This window comes from Loxodonta africana, chromosome 16 (genome assembly GCF_030014295.1).
Source record: "Loxodonta africana isolate mLoxAfr1 chromosome 16, mLoxAfr1.hap2, whole genome shotgun sequence".
NCBI classification, from domain to species: domain Eukaryota; kingdom Metazoa; phylum Chordata; class Mammalia; order Proboscidea; family Elephantidae; genus Loxodonta; species Loxodonta africana.
Genome location: NC_087357.1, coordinates 58,151,009 through 58,164,123, shown reverse-complemented (window position 1 = coordinate 58,164,123; position 13,115 = coordinate 58,151,009). Strand labels below are relative to the sequence as shown.

The 13,115-nt window shown below is 40.4% G+C and overlaps 1 protein-coding gene across 1 annotated transcript in view; it reads left to right on the top strand.

Annotated features, from left to right (window-relative positions):
• The window catches only part of ANK3 (ankyrin 3), a 713,581-nt gene that overhangs the window by 211,503 nt on the left and 488,963 nt on the right, over positions 1-13,115 (top strand). The gene's annotated exons all lie outside the window — the stretch shown is intronic.

Here is a 13,115-nt window from a genome sequence, read left to right as displayed (position 1 = left end):
GTTCTGTACCTTGCTTTTTTCACTTACCTAATATATTGCGCCCACCACCCATCTGTCAGTTTGTCATACTGTATTGGCTTGTGTGTGGCTGTGATGCTAGAAGCTCTGCCACCAGCATTTCCAATACCAGCAGGGTTAGCAGTGCTTCCAGACTAAGACTAGGAAGAAAGGCCTGGCAATCTACTACCAAAAAATTAACCATTGAAAACCTTATGGAGCACAACATAATATGGTCCAATACAGTGCTGGAAGAAGCACCCCCTAGGTTGGAAGGCACTACATGATAGCTGCAACAATGGACTCAAAAATACTAATGATTATGAAGATGGCTCAGCAATGACGAGTTCTAGTGTGTACAGGAGGATGGAGAGTAATATTTATTGAGTGCACCTCAGTGCCAGGCCTTTTGAGTAACATTTGTTCTCAAACTCAATCATTAGGAGGCAACCCTGTGGTAGGTATACTGCCATGCTTTTCACAGAAGTAGAATCTGGCTCAGAGAAATGAAGGTTTATAGCTGATAAATAATGGAGCTAAGATGTTAACTCACTTCTTCCTAAATCCAAAATCCCTGTGCTTTCCCTCATAAAGAGGTTATCTTCAGTTTAGTGGTGTTCCTAAGACCATGAAGGTTCAAATCCAAGACTCAGCCCTAAGAATCTGTGGCCTCAGCAGCTTTCTTAGCAGGACTGGGACTCAGGGCGAGGCCAGTGAGGCACCATGGGCACAAAATTTAAGGAGGTGCTCACTCTCAGGGTCATGCAATTAGAACTCATTTGCCTCATTCACCTCACCCTGATCCCAACCCTGTGCCTTAGTTTCCTTATCTATAAAATGGGGATAAAAATCACCTACCTCATAGGGGGTTTTGTGAGAATTGTTGTTTGGTACCATCCAGTTGGCTCCAACTCATGGTGACCTTATATATATAGCAAAACAAAACATTGCCTGGTCCTGCACCATCTTCATGATCACTGGTGTGTTTGAGCCCATTGTTACAGCCATTGTGTAGTGCCTTCCAATCTAGGGGGCTCATCTGCCAGCACTGTATCAAGCAATATTCTGTTGTGACCCATAAGGTTTTTTCATTGGCTAATTTTCGGAAGTAGATTGCTAAGCCTTTCTTCCTAGTCTGCCTTAGCCTGGAAGCTCCTTTGAAACTCGTCCGCCATGGGTGACCCTCCTGGTATTTGAAAAACTGGTAGCATAGCTTCTAACCTCATAGCAACATGCAAGCCACTGCAGTACAGCAGACTGACAGTCTTGGTTGTGAGATTTAATGAAATTTAAACACCAAAGGTGTTTCTTTAAAACAGAGCCTATTGTATAGTTCGTAAAGATGTTCTACATCCTAGTTTGGTAAATAACGTCTGGGGTCTTAAAAATTTGTGAGCAGCGATCTAAGATATAACTATTGGTCTCTATTCATCTGAAGCAAAAGAGAAGGGAGGAAACCAAAGACTCAAAGAAGACACTAGTCTACAGAATTAATAGTCTACAGGAACAATGGCTTCACCTACCGTAAGATCAGAAGAACTAGATGATGCCTGGCTACCCCTACCGACTGTTTCAACCAGGGACTCCATAGATGGTCCTGGATAGAATGGGATAAAAATGTAGAACAAAACTCAAATTCCTAAAAAAAAAACAAAAAAAAAAAAACAGACTTAGTGGATGAGTAGAGACTAGAGGAACCTCTGAGACTTATCACCCTGGAATACCCTTTAAACTTGGAACTCAAACCAATCCCAGAGGTCACCTTTCAACCAAATGACAGATTGGCTCATAAAATAGATAATATCACCTCTGAGTACTGTGCTTCTCAAAATAATCATCTAAGTGAAACCAAATGGTAAACGTTCACCCTAGACCAAAGATGAGCAGGTAGGGGGGGACAGGGAAGCTAGATTAATGATTAATGGAAACGGAACAGCATAATGGAAATAATGAGAATGCTGACACATTGTGGAAAATGTAACCAATGTCACTGAATGATATGTATAGAAATTGTTAAATGAGAACCTAATATGCTCTGAAAAATTTCACCAAAAACACAATAAAATATTAAAAAAAAGTGCCCAGCCCACAGTAAGTTCTAATTAAAGTTAGATATAATTAATGTTTAGTTCCGTGATTATTCACTTATTTGGAGGAACAATCATAATCCTGAGTAAATAAAATGGGTTAAAGTGTTTCAGACAAGCAAAGGAGTATTTTTTTTTTTTTTTTTTGACATTTTATGAACTTTGTTTCATGGATTAACTTAAACAGGAAGATGCTGGTATCTTAGGTCATGAAGCCACTGCCTGGGCACTGAGGTGGGCTTCTGTCTCGGGGGATGGGGGTGGAGCCCTAGAGGGCAGGGCTGTAGCAAAGGCTGACCTACTCCAAGGGGTCAGGCCAGGGTGAGGTTTTTTGGGAATGAAGTCTTGTTTTCGTCCCCTTCAGAAGCAGGAGGTGGCGTAAGGGGAATCCCAACTCTTTTTTAATGCCAGCTTTTATTCAGTTTCTTTTGAGAATTTCCTCCTTCCCACATTTCCTCCCACTCAATACCCAAAAATATTAATGCCTGAGAAAGAAAGAAATTCTGAGGCTTTTAAGAAAGTATTTCAAAAATGTCTGTCATGTATCTATATATTTGCAAAGTGGTTAGAAAGTAACAAAGCTGGTATTAATGGTGATAATGTTTCATTTTTGTATTGTCACATCTTATATGTGCCACTGCTTAATTGGAACCAAAACTAATAGATTCCTGATTGGAACCTGTTTAATGGTTTTAAGGCATGCCTTTTCTTTTCTTGAAGGATTAATCTGTCTTCAGACCACATGAGTAAATGAACGTGTGTTTGAACTTCACTATTTTTGCTTTCAACAGCTAGAAAGGCAATCCAGTTGACACTGTATGTATATATTGATGTACAGTAGAGTGTGTGCACATGAGCCCCCATGCATGGCCACGTATCATCAATGTTAATTTTCAGAAATAAATTGTGTTGATTAAACATCTATCCATGTGTGGGGATGGCGCAGAGATCAGCTTGTGACTAACAGCCTCTTCCATTCTGTGCATCTGGGAAGACAGTCCTTTGGCTCCTGATTGCAACTCTCATCCCTGTTTATGACTAGGCATTTGAGAACATTTTGTGATCCAGTGTTTCAGAGCCTTCCAAAAGCCTTTTCTTAGGAAAAGCGCACCCAGGCCTGTTGACTGCAGGAGAGCCTAGCCTATCTGTTGCTGTTATTTTTTCAGTGCTTTGCAGATATATTTTCTTTCACCCTGTTGTCTACCTTCAGTTTAGCCTGGGAGAACAGCTATATCTGCTTTCGTTTCCTTGCTAATGCATCTTTGCACATGCCTTCTGTGTGTGTCAAGGAGCCCTGCTGGTGCAGTGGTTAACTATGTATTCAGCTGCTAACCAAAATGTTGGTGGTTAGAACCCATCAGCCACTCCACAGGAGAAGGTTGTGGCAGTCTGCTTCCGTGAAGATCACAGCCTTGGAAACCCTATGGAGCAGTTCTGCTCTGTCCTATAGGGGTTGCTATGAGTTGGAATCAACTCGGTGGCAATGGATTTGGTTTTTGAGGTTTTTTTTTTTTGTACTTTAGATGAAGGTTTACAAAACAAATTAGCTTTTCTTTAAATAGTACACATACCGCTTTATGAGATTGGTTAAAAACCCCATGACATGCCAGCACTCTCCCTTCTCCACCTTGGGTTCCCTATTACCAGCTTTCCTATCCCCTCCTGCCTTCTAGTCCTTGCCCCTGGGCTGGTGTGCCCCTTTAGTCCCGCTTTGTTTTATGGGCCTGTATAATCTTTGGCTGGAGGGTGAACCTCAGGAGTGACTTTATCACTGATCTAAAAGGGTGTCTAGGGGCCATACTTTCAGGGTTTCTTCAGTCTCTGTCAGGCCAGTAAGTCTGGTCTGTTTTTGTGAGTTAGAATTTTGTTCTACGTTTTTCTCCGTCTCTGTCCAGGACCCTCTATTATGATCCCTGTCAGAGCAGTCAGTGGTGCTAGCCAGGCACCATCTAGTTGTACTGGACTCAGTCTGGTGGAGGCCATGGTAGTTGTAGTCCAGTAGTCCTTTGGACTAATCTTGTATCTTTAATTTTCTTTTTTCTCCCTTGCTCCCGAAGGGGTGAGATCAGTGGAGTATCTTAGATGGCTACTCAAAGGCTTATAAGACTCCAGACGCCACTCACCAAAGTAGAACGTAGAACATTTGGTTTTTGGGTTTGGTCTGTGCATGGCTTGGTGCTGGCATGAGTAGTATCCTTTGAGGGTTGGTAGATCACAATGTTCATGTCCATGATGAACCTGTCTTAAGCAGATGGCTCAAATGAGAAGCTCATGAGAATGTCCATATTGGGTTAACATCTTGGCATTATTATAAATGTTAATGGCAGCCATCTCTGTTCTCTAGGCCAGTGGTCTCCAAACTATTTTGATCATTCACTCCTTTAGTAAAAATTCAGCACAAACATTCAATAAATATGCAGCACTGGTTTTCAACAGGGCATAGTTTTGCCCTGCAAGGGCAATTGACAACATCTGGGAACATTTTGTTTGTTACAAATAGGGGGGAGGAGTGTACTACTGGCATCTAGTGGGTAGAGAGCAGGGATGCTGCTAAATATTCTAAATACATGGGACTCCTCCCACCACCCCCTCTCCCCTCCCCCTGCTCCTGCTGCCCCCCCAACAAAGAATTGTTGTTGGGTGCCATTGAGTCAATTTTTTATTTATAACAACCCCATGTTACAGTGTAGAACTGCCCCATGGGATTTTCTAGGCTGTAATCTGTACAGAAGCAGTTTTCTAAGTCTGCCTTCTGTGGAGCTGCTGAGTAGGTTCAAACCACCAACCTTGAGGTTAGCAGCTGAGAGCTTAACAGTTGTGCCACCAGGGCTTCTCAACAGAATTATGTGGCCTAAAATATTCAACAGTGCTGAAGCTGAAAAATCCTGACATATAGGTTTAACATCATGAAATTGCACACAATTTTTATTATACATATTAGGTTGAACTGTATGAAATTGTTGATATTCTATCATTCTGGGCTTCCAAAATGGCAGTTTTATATGATTTAACCTATTATGTATAAATATAAAGTATATGAACTACTATATAAATAATTTGTATTATAGCAGTCACAAAACTAGAATTTTTAAAAAGAGGCATTAAAATGAATGCATGGCACCTAAGTGCCCATCACTAGATGAATGGATAAACAGATAATATTTATACACATAATGGAATACTGTGCAATGATAAGGAACTGTGAGAACAGTGATGGATCCATGAAACATCTCATAGCATGGATGCATCTTGAGGGCATTATGCTGAGTGAAATAAGTCAGTCACAAAAGGACAAATATTGTATGAGAGCACTATTATAAGAACTCAAGAAAAGGTTTACACATAGAAAACATTCTTTGATGGTTATGAGTGTGGGAGGGGGTGGGAAGGATAATCACTAACTAGGTAATAGACAGGCGTCCTCTTTGGTGAAGGGACAGACAACACACAATATAGGGGAAGTAAGCAAAACATGACCAAGGCAAAGGCATAGAAGTTTCCTAGACACATCTAAACACCTTGAGGAACCGAGTTGCTGGGGCTGAGGGCTGGGGACCATGGTCTCAGGGGACATCTAGATCAATTGGAATAACATAGCTCATAAAGAAAAAGGTTGTGAGTGGCCATTTAAGATACATCTATTGATCCCATCCTGAAAAGAGCAAAGGAGAATAAAGAAAACGGAAAACATTAGCCCAAAGGACTAAAGGACCACATCAACCAGAGCCACGACCAGCCTAAGCCCAGAAGAACTAGATGGTGGTCAACTGTCAACCACTGTGACAGGGATCACAACAGAGAGTCCTGGACACAGCAGAAGAAAAATGTATAACAAAATTCAAATTCACGAACTGGTCTGACAGAGACTGGAGGAACCCGTGAGACTATGGCCCTTGGACACTCTGCTAACTCAGAACCGAAACCACTCCCGAAGCTCACTTTTCCGACAAGGATTAGACAGGCCTATAAAACAAACAATAACATGAAGAACGTGCTTTTTAGCTCAGTCAAATATATGAGACCAAATGGGCAACTCTTGCCCAAAAACAAGGTGAGAAGGCAGGAAGGGACAGGAACGGGATGAATGGACATAGGGGATCCCGGGATGGAAAGGAGGAGAGTGCTGTCACATTGTGGGGATTGCAACCCATGTCACAAAACAATATGTGTATAAATGTTTGAATGAGAAACTGACCTGAGCTGCAAACATTCACCTAAAGCATGATAAAAAAATAAATAAAAGCACAATTAAAAAAAAAAAAATTTATGGGGAGTTTTAGTATTTTTTTCTGGTGTCCTTGTGAATCATTTTGATGCACCCCATCTTGGAGAGCACTGCTCTTGCCTTTAGTTTGATCTGGACTTTGATGTGACTGTCATCATGCTAGGCTAGAGTGTCCCGTGTTATGCTCTTGGGAGCAGTTAGGGCTTCCGTTGTGTGTCTGGGGGTGACTAGCAGCATCTGGCCAGCAGACCTGTAGGAACCTGGGCCGCTCTCTCGTCTGCCACCCCAATCAGAGCAGCTCTCCTCAGAAATGCTTTAGATATTGAGCTTCCACTTAGACTGCACTTGAAGAAAGGATTTAGCAGGGAAAAATTACACTTTGAGAACCACTGCACTGAACAGTGACCTTTTCAAGGGCAGAGCCTGTCTCCTTTCTTTGTACTCTCAGTATTTAGCGTGTAGCAGCTGCTCAGTAAATGCACTTTTATATGAATTCCAGAAGACTTGCTGGTTGAATTAAGGGGAGTGTTGAAATGAGGAGTCTTTTAATAAAATCTTCTGAAAAATCTGGTATCTGCCAAGTTCTGACTCTTAGGGTGGTTTATATGCTATTTTTGCTTTGGTTTATCAGGTGGTATTTATTAAGAATTCATGTGGGTGTGGGTGTCTCTTAACCTCTCCCTCTTAGCTCTTAACTTTCCTGCAATGAATATGGATTACTAAGAACAAAAGACTTCTCCTGCATATGGTTGCATTCTGAGCATTGATCATAAGAGGCAGGTTGAAGAGGTTTGGTGTTATCATCTGAGTATTTAAGCAGTTGCTGAAGGGATGGACATAAAATTACTTGGGGAGCTTTTACAAATGCAGATACTGATCTAGAGTAGGTCCCTAACCGTCAGTATTTTAAAAATGGTCCCTAGGTGATTCTAGCTTTCAGTCTGAGCTGAAAGCCACTGATTGAGAAGATAAATTCCATTTGTTTCCTGCAGCTTTGTTCTGAATGTACAGATATCCATCACTTTCTGTAAAAGGCCTCCAGTACTTACACAGTTAAGTGAACAAAGAAGATACAGATGTACACGTGTACATATATAACTTAGCAATTTATTTTTTTACCAAATGAAGTGTGTTTTTGTGTTATGTGTGTGTATATATCAGATATGGATAGTCACGCATGTGTGTATTCTGAAAAGAATTAAGAGATAGACCAAAATTTTTGATGGTGGTCACTTGCATGTGAGATTTGGTGCTTGAATGGAAAGGAGACTCACTGATTACCTATTTACATGTTTTCCCTATGGGCATATTTAAAAAAAAAAAGAACAAAAAACAAATAGCACTAAAGCTCATGCTGTCTTGCTGTATTAGTTATCTAGTGCTACTATAACAAATAGCACAAGTGGATGGCTTTAACAAAGAAAAATTTATTCTTTCACAGTTTAGGAGGCTAGGAGTCCAATTTCAGGGCTACAGTTCCAGGGGAAGGCTTTCCATTTCTGTCGGCTCTGGGAAAGAGTCCTTGTCCTCAGTCTTCCCCTGGTGTAGGAGCTTCTCAGCACAGGAACTCTGGGTCCAAAGGATATGCTTACTCCTGGCTCTTCTTTCTTGGTGGTAGGAGGTCCCTCTCCTCTCTGCTCCATTCTCTGTCTTATATCTCAAAAGAGATTGACTTAAAATATAAACTAATCCTGTAGTTTGAGTCCTGTCTCATTAGCATAACTGCCTCTAATCCTGCCTCATTAACATCATAGAGGTTAGCATTTACCGCACATACGATAATCACATCAGAGTACAAAATGGTGGACAACCACACAATACTGGCCTAACCAAGTTGACACACATTTTGGGGGGACACAATTCAATCCATTACACTTAGCAAGCTACATTTTTAATTTCTTTATATTAGTCTTTTTTCTAAATATCCCATGTAGGTCTCTCATTCCTTTCCCACTGTTTTGATGTAATTTCTTTGGTAATCTGTTGAAGAAAACAATAATTTGGCATTGAGAAAAAGCTGGTCATCTGTCTCCTAACAGCCTCTGTAGAAATAATTTGATGTATTCGTATAATAGTGCCTCTTTTGTTTCACATTCTTTATGGGTCAGCATATTATGTCAAATGGCCATTTTATCACAGTGATGGGGAATAATCTCTCCAGACATGTTTAGGAGTCACTGCAAAATTCAAAGAATGTCTGATGGAATGTACAATAAAAGGGACTTTACAGTATAGAAGCAGAGTGCCAGGGATAACATTATATTTTATAATTGCCTCAGCTGAGATTGACACTGTCTTTAAAGTTGCTACCGAATTCACTGTTCTAGTAAAATTGATGAAGTCATTCCAGTGAACCCACATTACAGTGCTCTGGAAATGATTGATTAAATACATTTTATTGTTCAGTGAGGAAAATCACAGTTTCAAAATCCCTTCTAGTTTTCCTGTCACCGTGTGTAGAAGGATGAGTATATTTGATTTCACCAAGTGGGCTGTTGACAAAGGAAACGTTAGAAATGAAAAATGACCATGAGGAAGGGAAATTTTTTCATAGTGAACTCGAACTCTTGTATTGTCTTAGAGGAGTCAAGAGTTTCTGACAAATTCTGTATAACCTGGACTAGCTCACATTACATTTGATTTTTATGATTCAAATATCCTTTCTCTACAATTTCTAAAATAGCTTAATCAGTTTGACCCCATCTTCCTTGACCCAGCATCTGGCAGTCTTGTCCAGTCCTCCTCTACACAAAGAACGTTACAGATTTCATGTCTGTGTATAACCGAGCTCATAGTAACGGGCACTTGTGAAGTGTTTGATCCTTTACAGAATGCATTTATGTCCATGATCAGATTTGTCTTCCACAGCAACACTTAGCTGTAGGCATTCTGTTATCTCTGTGTTACACGTGAGTCTTAAGGAAGAGAAATCATTGTCCAAGTGTACAGAGTTTGTAGCAGATGGTACTGGCTCATCTGGTAAAGGGAAAAAAGAAGTCCTAATGTTGGCTCTGATAATTGACAAAACCCAATATATCCCCGAAAAGGATTGTACCTAGAAAAGACAGAACTCACGTCTCAAATGTCTTTGGTAACCACTGCAGTTCAGTCTTTCAGCAGCCCCAAAATGACCAATCCTGCTGCCATCGAGTCGATCCCTACTCATAGTGACCCTATAGGACAGGGTAGGACTGCCTCATAGGGTTTCCAAGGAGCAGCTGGTAGGATCTAAACTGCTGACCTTTTGATTAGCAGCCATAGCTCTTAACCACTATGCCACCATGGTTTCCAGTCTTTCAACAAGTATTTAGTATAGCCTCTCTTTCCAAGATGCCCAATACTGGGTTCTTTAAAAATCATGCTCTCTCTCTTTTTTTTTTTTTTTTTTTAAGAGGCCCTAATAGCTCCCTTCAACTCCTCTGACTTATGCTTATTTTTGAAGCAGTATGTGTGGCCATTTTCCCTAGTGTGTCCTGCAGTCATATTAACAAACTGGATTTTCATGGATTGTCTGAGATGCTGAAGGAGAGTTACTGTTATTAACATTGGAATTCTGATCTGAAAGTTTTATATGGTTTCTGGGAGTGAAAATGTTAAAGCCCTGTCTTTTCTCCAGACGAATGTTTATATTTATAATAGAAACTTCTGAGATTTTTGCTCAAAATGGGAAGCTGCTATTTTCATCTGTAAACTGTGCTGTAATTTTAGACTGGGCCAGTTCATCCTACGATTTCCCACTGAAGGATTATTCTTTGGGGTAGGGTCTCTACAAAGGAATTAACTTCAGATGAAATTATTAGAGGAAAATAAAGTGTTTAATTATTTATTTATTTTGATATTGGTTATTCCATTCAAATGAATAAAAACCGACAAAGGACATTGTGTACTTTATTGCTGATAATAGGTAGTGGTGTCCAGTTACATTGCAAAACATTTCGCTTTATGGGGTCAATTGTAAACTGTAGCACTGTGGAGTCTTCAGCCTTGCAAATATGCCCTTGCAGGAGTTTGAGGCCAGTAGAATTTCACTGACCCCACTCTCAGTGTTCTTGGCTGTCATGGTTAAATGTATAGCTATATTCAGCCAGGATATTTTATGGTTTATACTCTTCTATGCATCACCCTCCTCTTCCCAAGCTCCAGGATGTTGCCTAAGCTAGTGCTTTCCAAACTTGCCTCATCTTTAGAATTACCTGGAATGCTTGATTAAAAATTCAAATTCCTAAGACCCTTTCTTGGAGAAAGGATTTCGATTAGCCCAGGAAGTTCTTATTATCCGATAGTTTGTAAACCCTCGGGTATACTGCCATGCCTAGCTTGGCAGTTAGTGGGCGCTAGAGATAACAGGTGCAAATGATTAAGGCGCTTCACTGCTAACCTGTAGATTGAAGGTTCAAGCCCACCCAGAGGTGCCTTGGGAGAAAGGCTTCATCTACTTCTGAAAAATCAGCCATTGAAAATCCTACAGAGCACATTTCTACTCTGACACACGTGAGGTTGCCATGAGACAGCAACTGGTTCAAGAGAAAACTGGAATAGTGGGGGAAGAAGAAGGAGAAAGAGGACAAAAGGGGGACTGGATTTTGCACTCCTTCATGAGCACAGGAGCTCCATAGCATGCCTCTAATTGAATACAAGAAAAAACTTGGTCAAAGTCTTGTATTCCTTTGAGTAGCCCAATAGATGTGTATGCATGTATGTGTTGGCAGTTTTTAAATAGCTTTCATTTGTTAAGTACCTGGTAGGTCCCAGTCCCGTTAGTGGTTTTACATACAATGTCTCGTTAATCTTACTTTTTTTTTTTAAATGGTTGGTGACTAAGGAAGTACACGGCCATATCTCCTTCCTTTGTCAATAGAAAAATACATCTTTGACAGATTCCTTTTGGAATATAAATAATTTTAATTCACAAATCTCTTGTACACATTCATTCATGCATGTCAGACAAAACTGTGAAAAGCTTTGAAACGGGCAAAAGAGAATGCTTTTCATGGGTGTCTTTTCAGTGGAATATTAGTTATTGCCTAGTGTATACTTCTCGGTTATCTAATTCTGTGTCTACACCTTTCGCTGTTGTTAACTGAGCTTATGTACAGCTTTATAGGTTGTAGAAAACTGATAGTAATGCAAATAAATTTGTCTTAAACCCCTTCCCATCGAGTTGATTCCGACTCATAACAACCTTATAGGACAGGGAAGAACTGCCCCATAGGGTTTCCATGGAGCTGCTGGTGAATTCAAGCTGCCGATCTTTTGTTCAGCGGCTGATCTCTTAACCACTGTGCCATTGACACGATATCTTTTCATTGTTGAAGAGGCCAGTTTTTATCTATTAATTTATTTTATATAAGTGATTGTCCTTTGAACTGGTTGTAATATCTTACTGCTTCTCTCATTAACTACTTCAATAAAATCTTTGAAACATGTTCATTTTATATTTGTATGAGAGCCATTATTTTAACCACTTAAAAATTATCCTTTGACACTTGTAATCCTCATAAAGCCTCATGAGGTTTATGAAGTGGGCATTCTTGTCTCCATTTAACAGATGAGAAAACTGAGTCATGAAGCTATTAGGTGTTTAACACAGGTTTACATGGTTGATTGGTGACAGATGTTAAGAAGAAACCAGAGAACCCATTTGTTTGTACTTCTGTATCAGATCTGACCCATTCTGTACTACTTAAGCTTTCATTCAATTATTTTTTTTTATTGGTAGGAAGGAAACAATAATAAAATGCAAGTAATTCTGAGTAACTCTGTATCACTCTGGATCCAATCAAGAGACAGAAACCACACAGTGATTTAAACAGGAAATATTTTATATAAAGAATTATTTACTCTGTTACTAGAGAGTCACTATAAAGTGTAGAGAGAACTCTAAAGAGCACTGGAGGGCCAAGAGAGAGTACCACAGAAGGACACACTTGGAAGGAGGCCTCCCTGGTGCCAGGGTTCAGACCTCATTGGTGTAGGTGTGGCTGCAGTCTACTGGATGCAAAATTTCACTGGGTTGCTGGGGCCAGACCTAGTTTAGTCACCAGACATGAGGAAACAACCCTCTGGGAAACAGGTAAATTGAGACAGGTAGGCAGGGGCGCAAGGATTTAGAGGGCAGAATGTCCACATAGGGGTGTGGAAGTGGGGCTGCGGGAAGGTAGTCACTGGGCCTGTGAAATCGCCAAGGGACTGCATGTTCTCTGCACGCAGTTGAGGTGGAGGACCACCAGGTGCCCCTACATACCCAAGAGCAGCAGGAGCAAGGAAGAGAACAGATGGCACCAGAACTGGACAGCAAAGCCCCATCCTAGTGAGGTGTCCCTACAGCGCCCTCTATTGACAAATTTAACCTTGAGCTGTCCGTAAAGGGGAAATGCTAACAGTCCAGTCCATTATTGCAAAGCCAATGCTGAACGTGAATTTGCAGCTATGAGGCAATAAATTGATAATCGACAGGAATGCCTTCCTTCTTTAGGGGGGAACTATCAGGTTTTTTGTACAGCATACTACTTGATAAGTAAAAATGCTTATAATACAATGAAAGAATGAAAGTAGGTTGTGTTACCATGAGTCAAGCTCTGGGATCACAAGGATAAATAAAAAATAGTTTTTCTTGATGGCATGAGAAACACTTAAAAAAATTAAGTAAATGAAACCATGAAAAAGAGTGATTTTTCTCTTTAAAATTCTCATCTTTTAAGTTGCCGACTGGGATTTAAATTTTTTAGAACAAAACTGGCCCAAACCCCGTCAGAGTATTGAATGAAAAGCTGGCCTGAGGATAGATGGTAGCCAAGGCCGGTGAG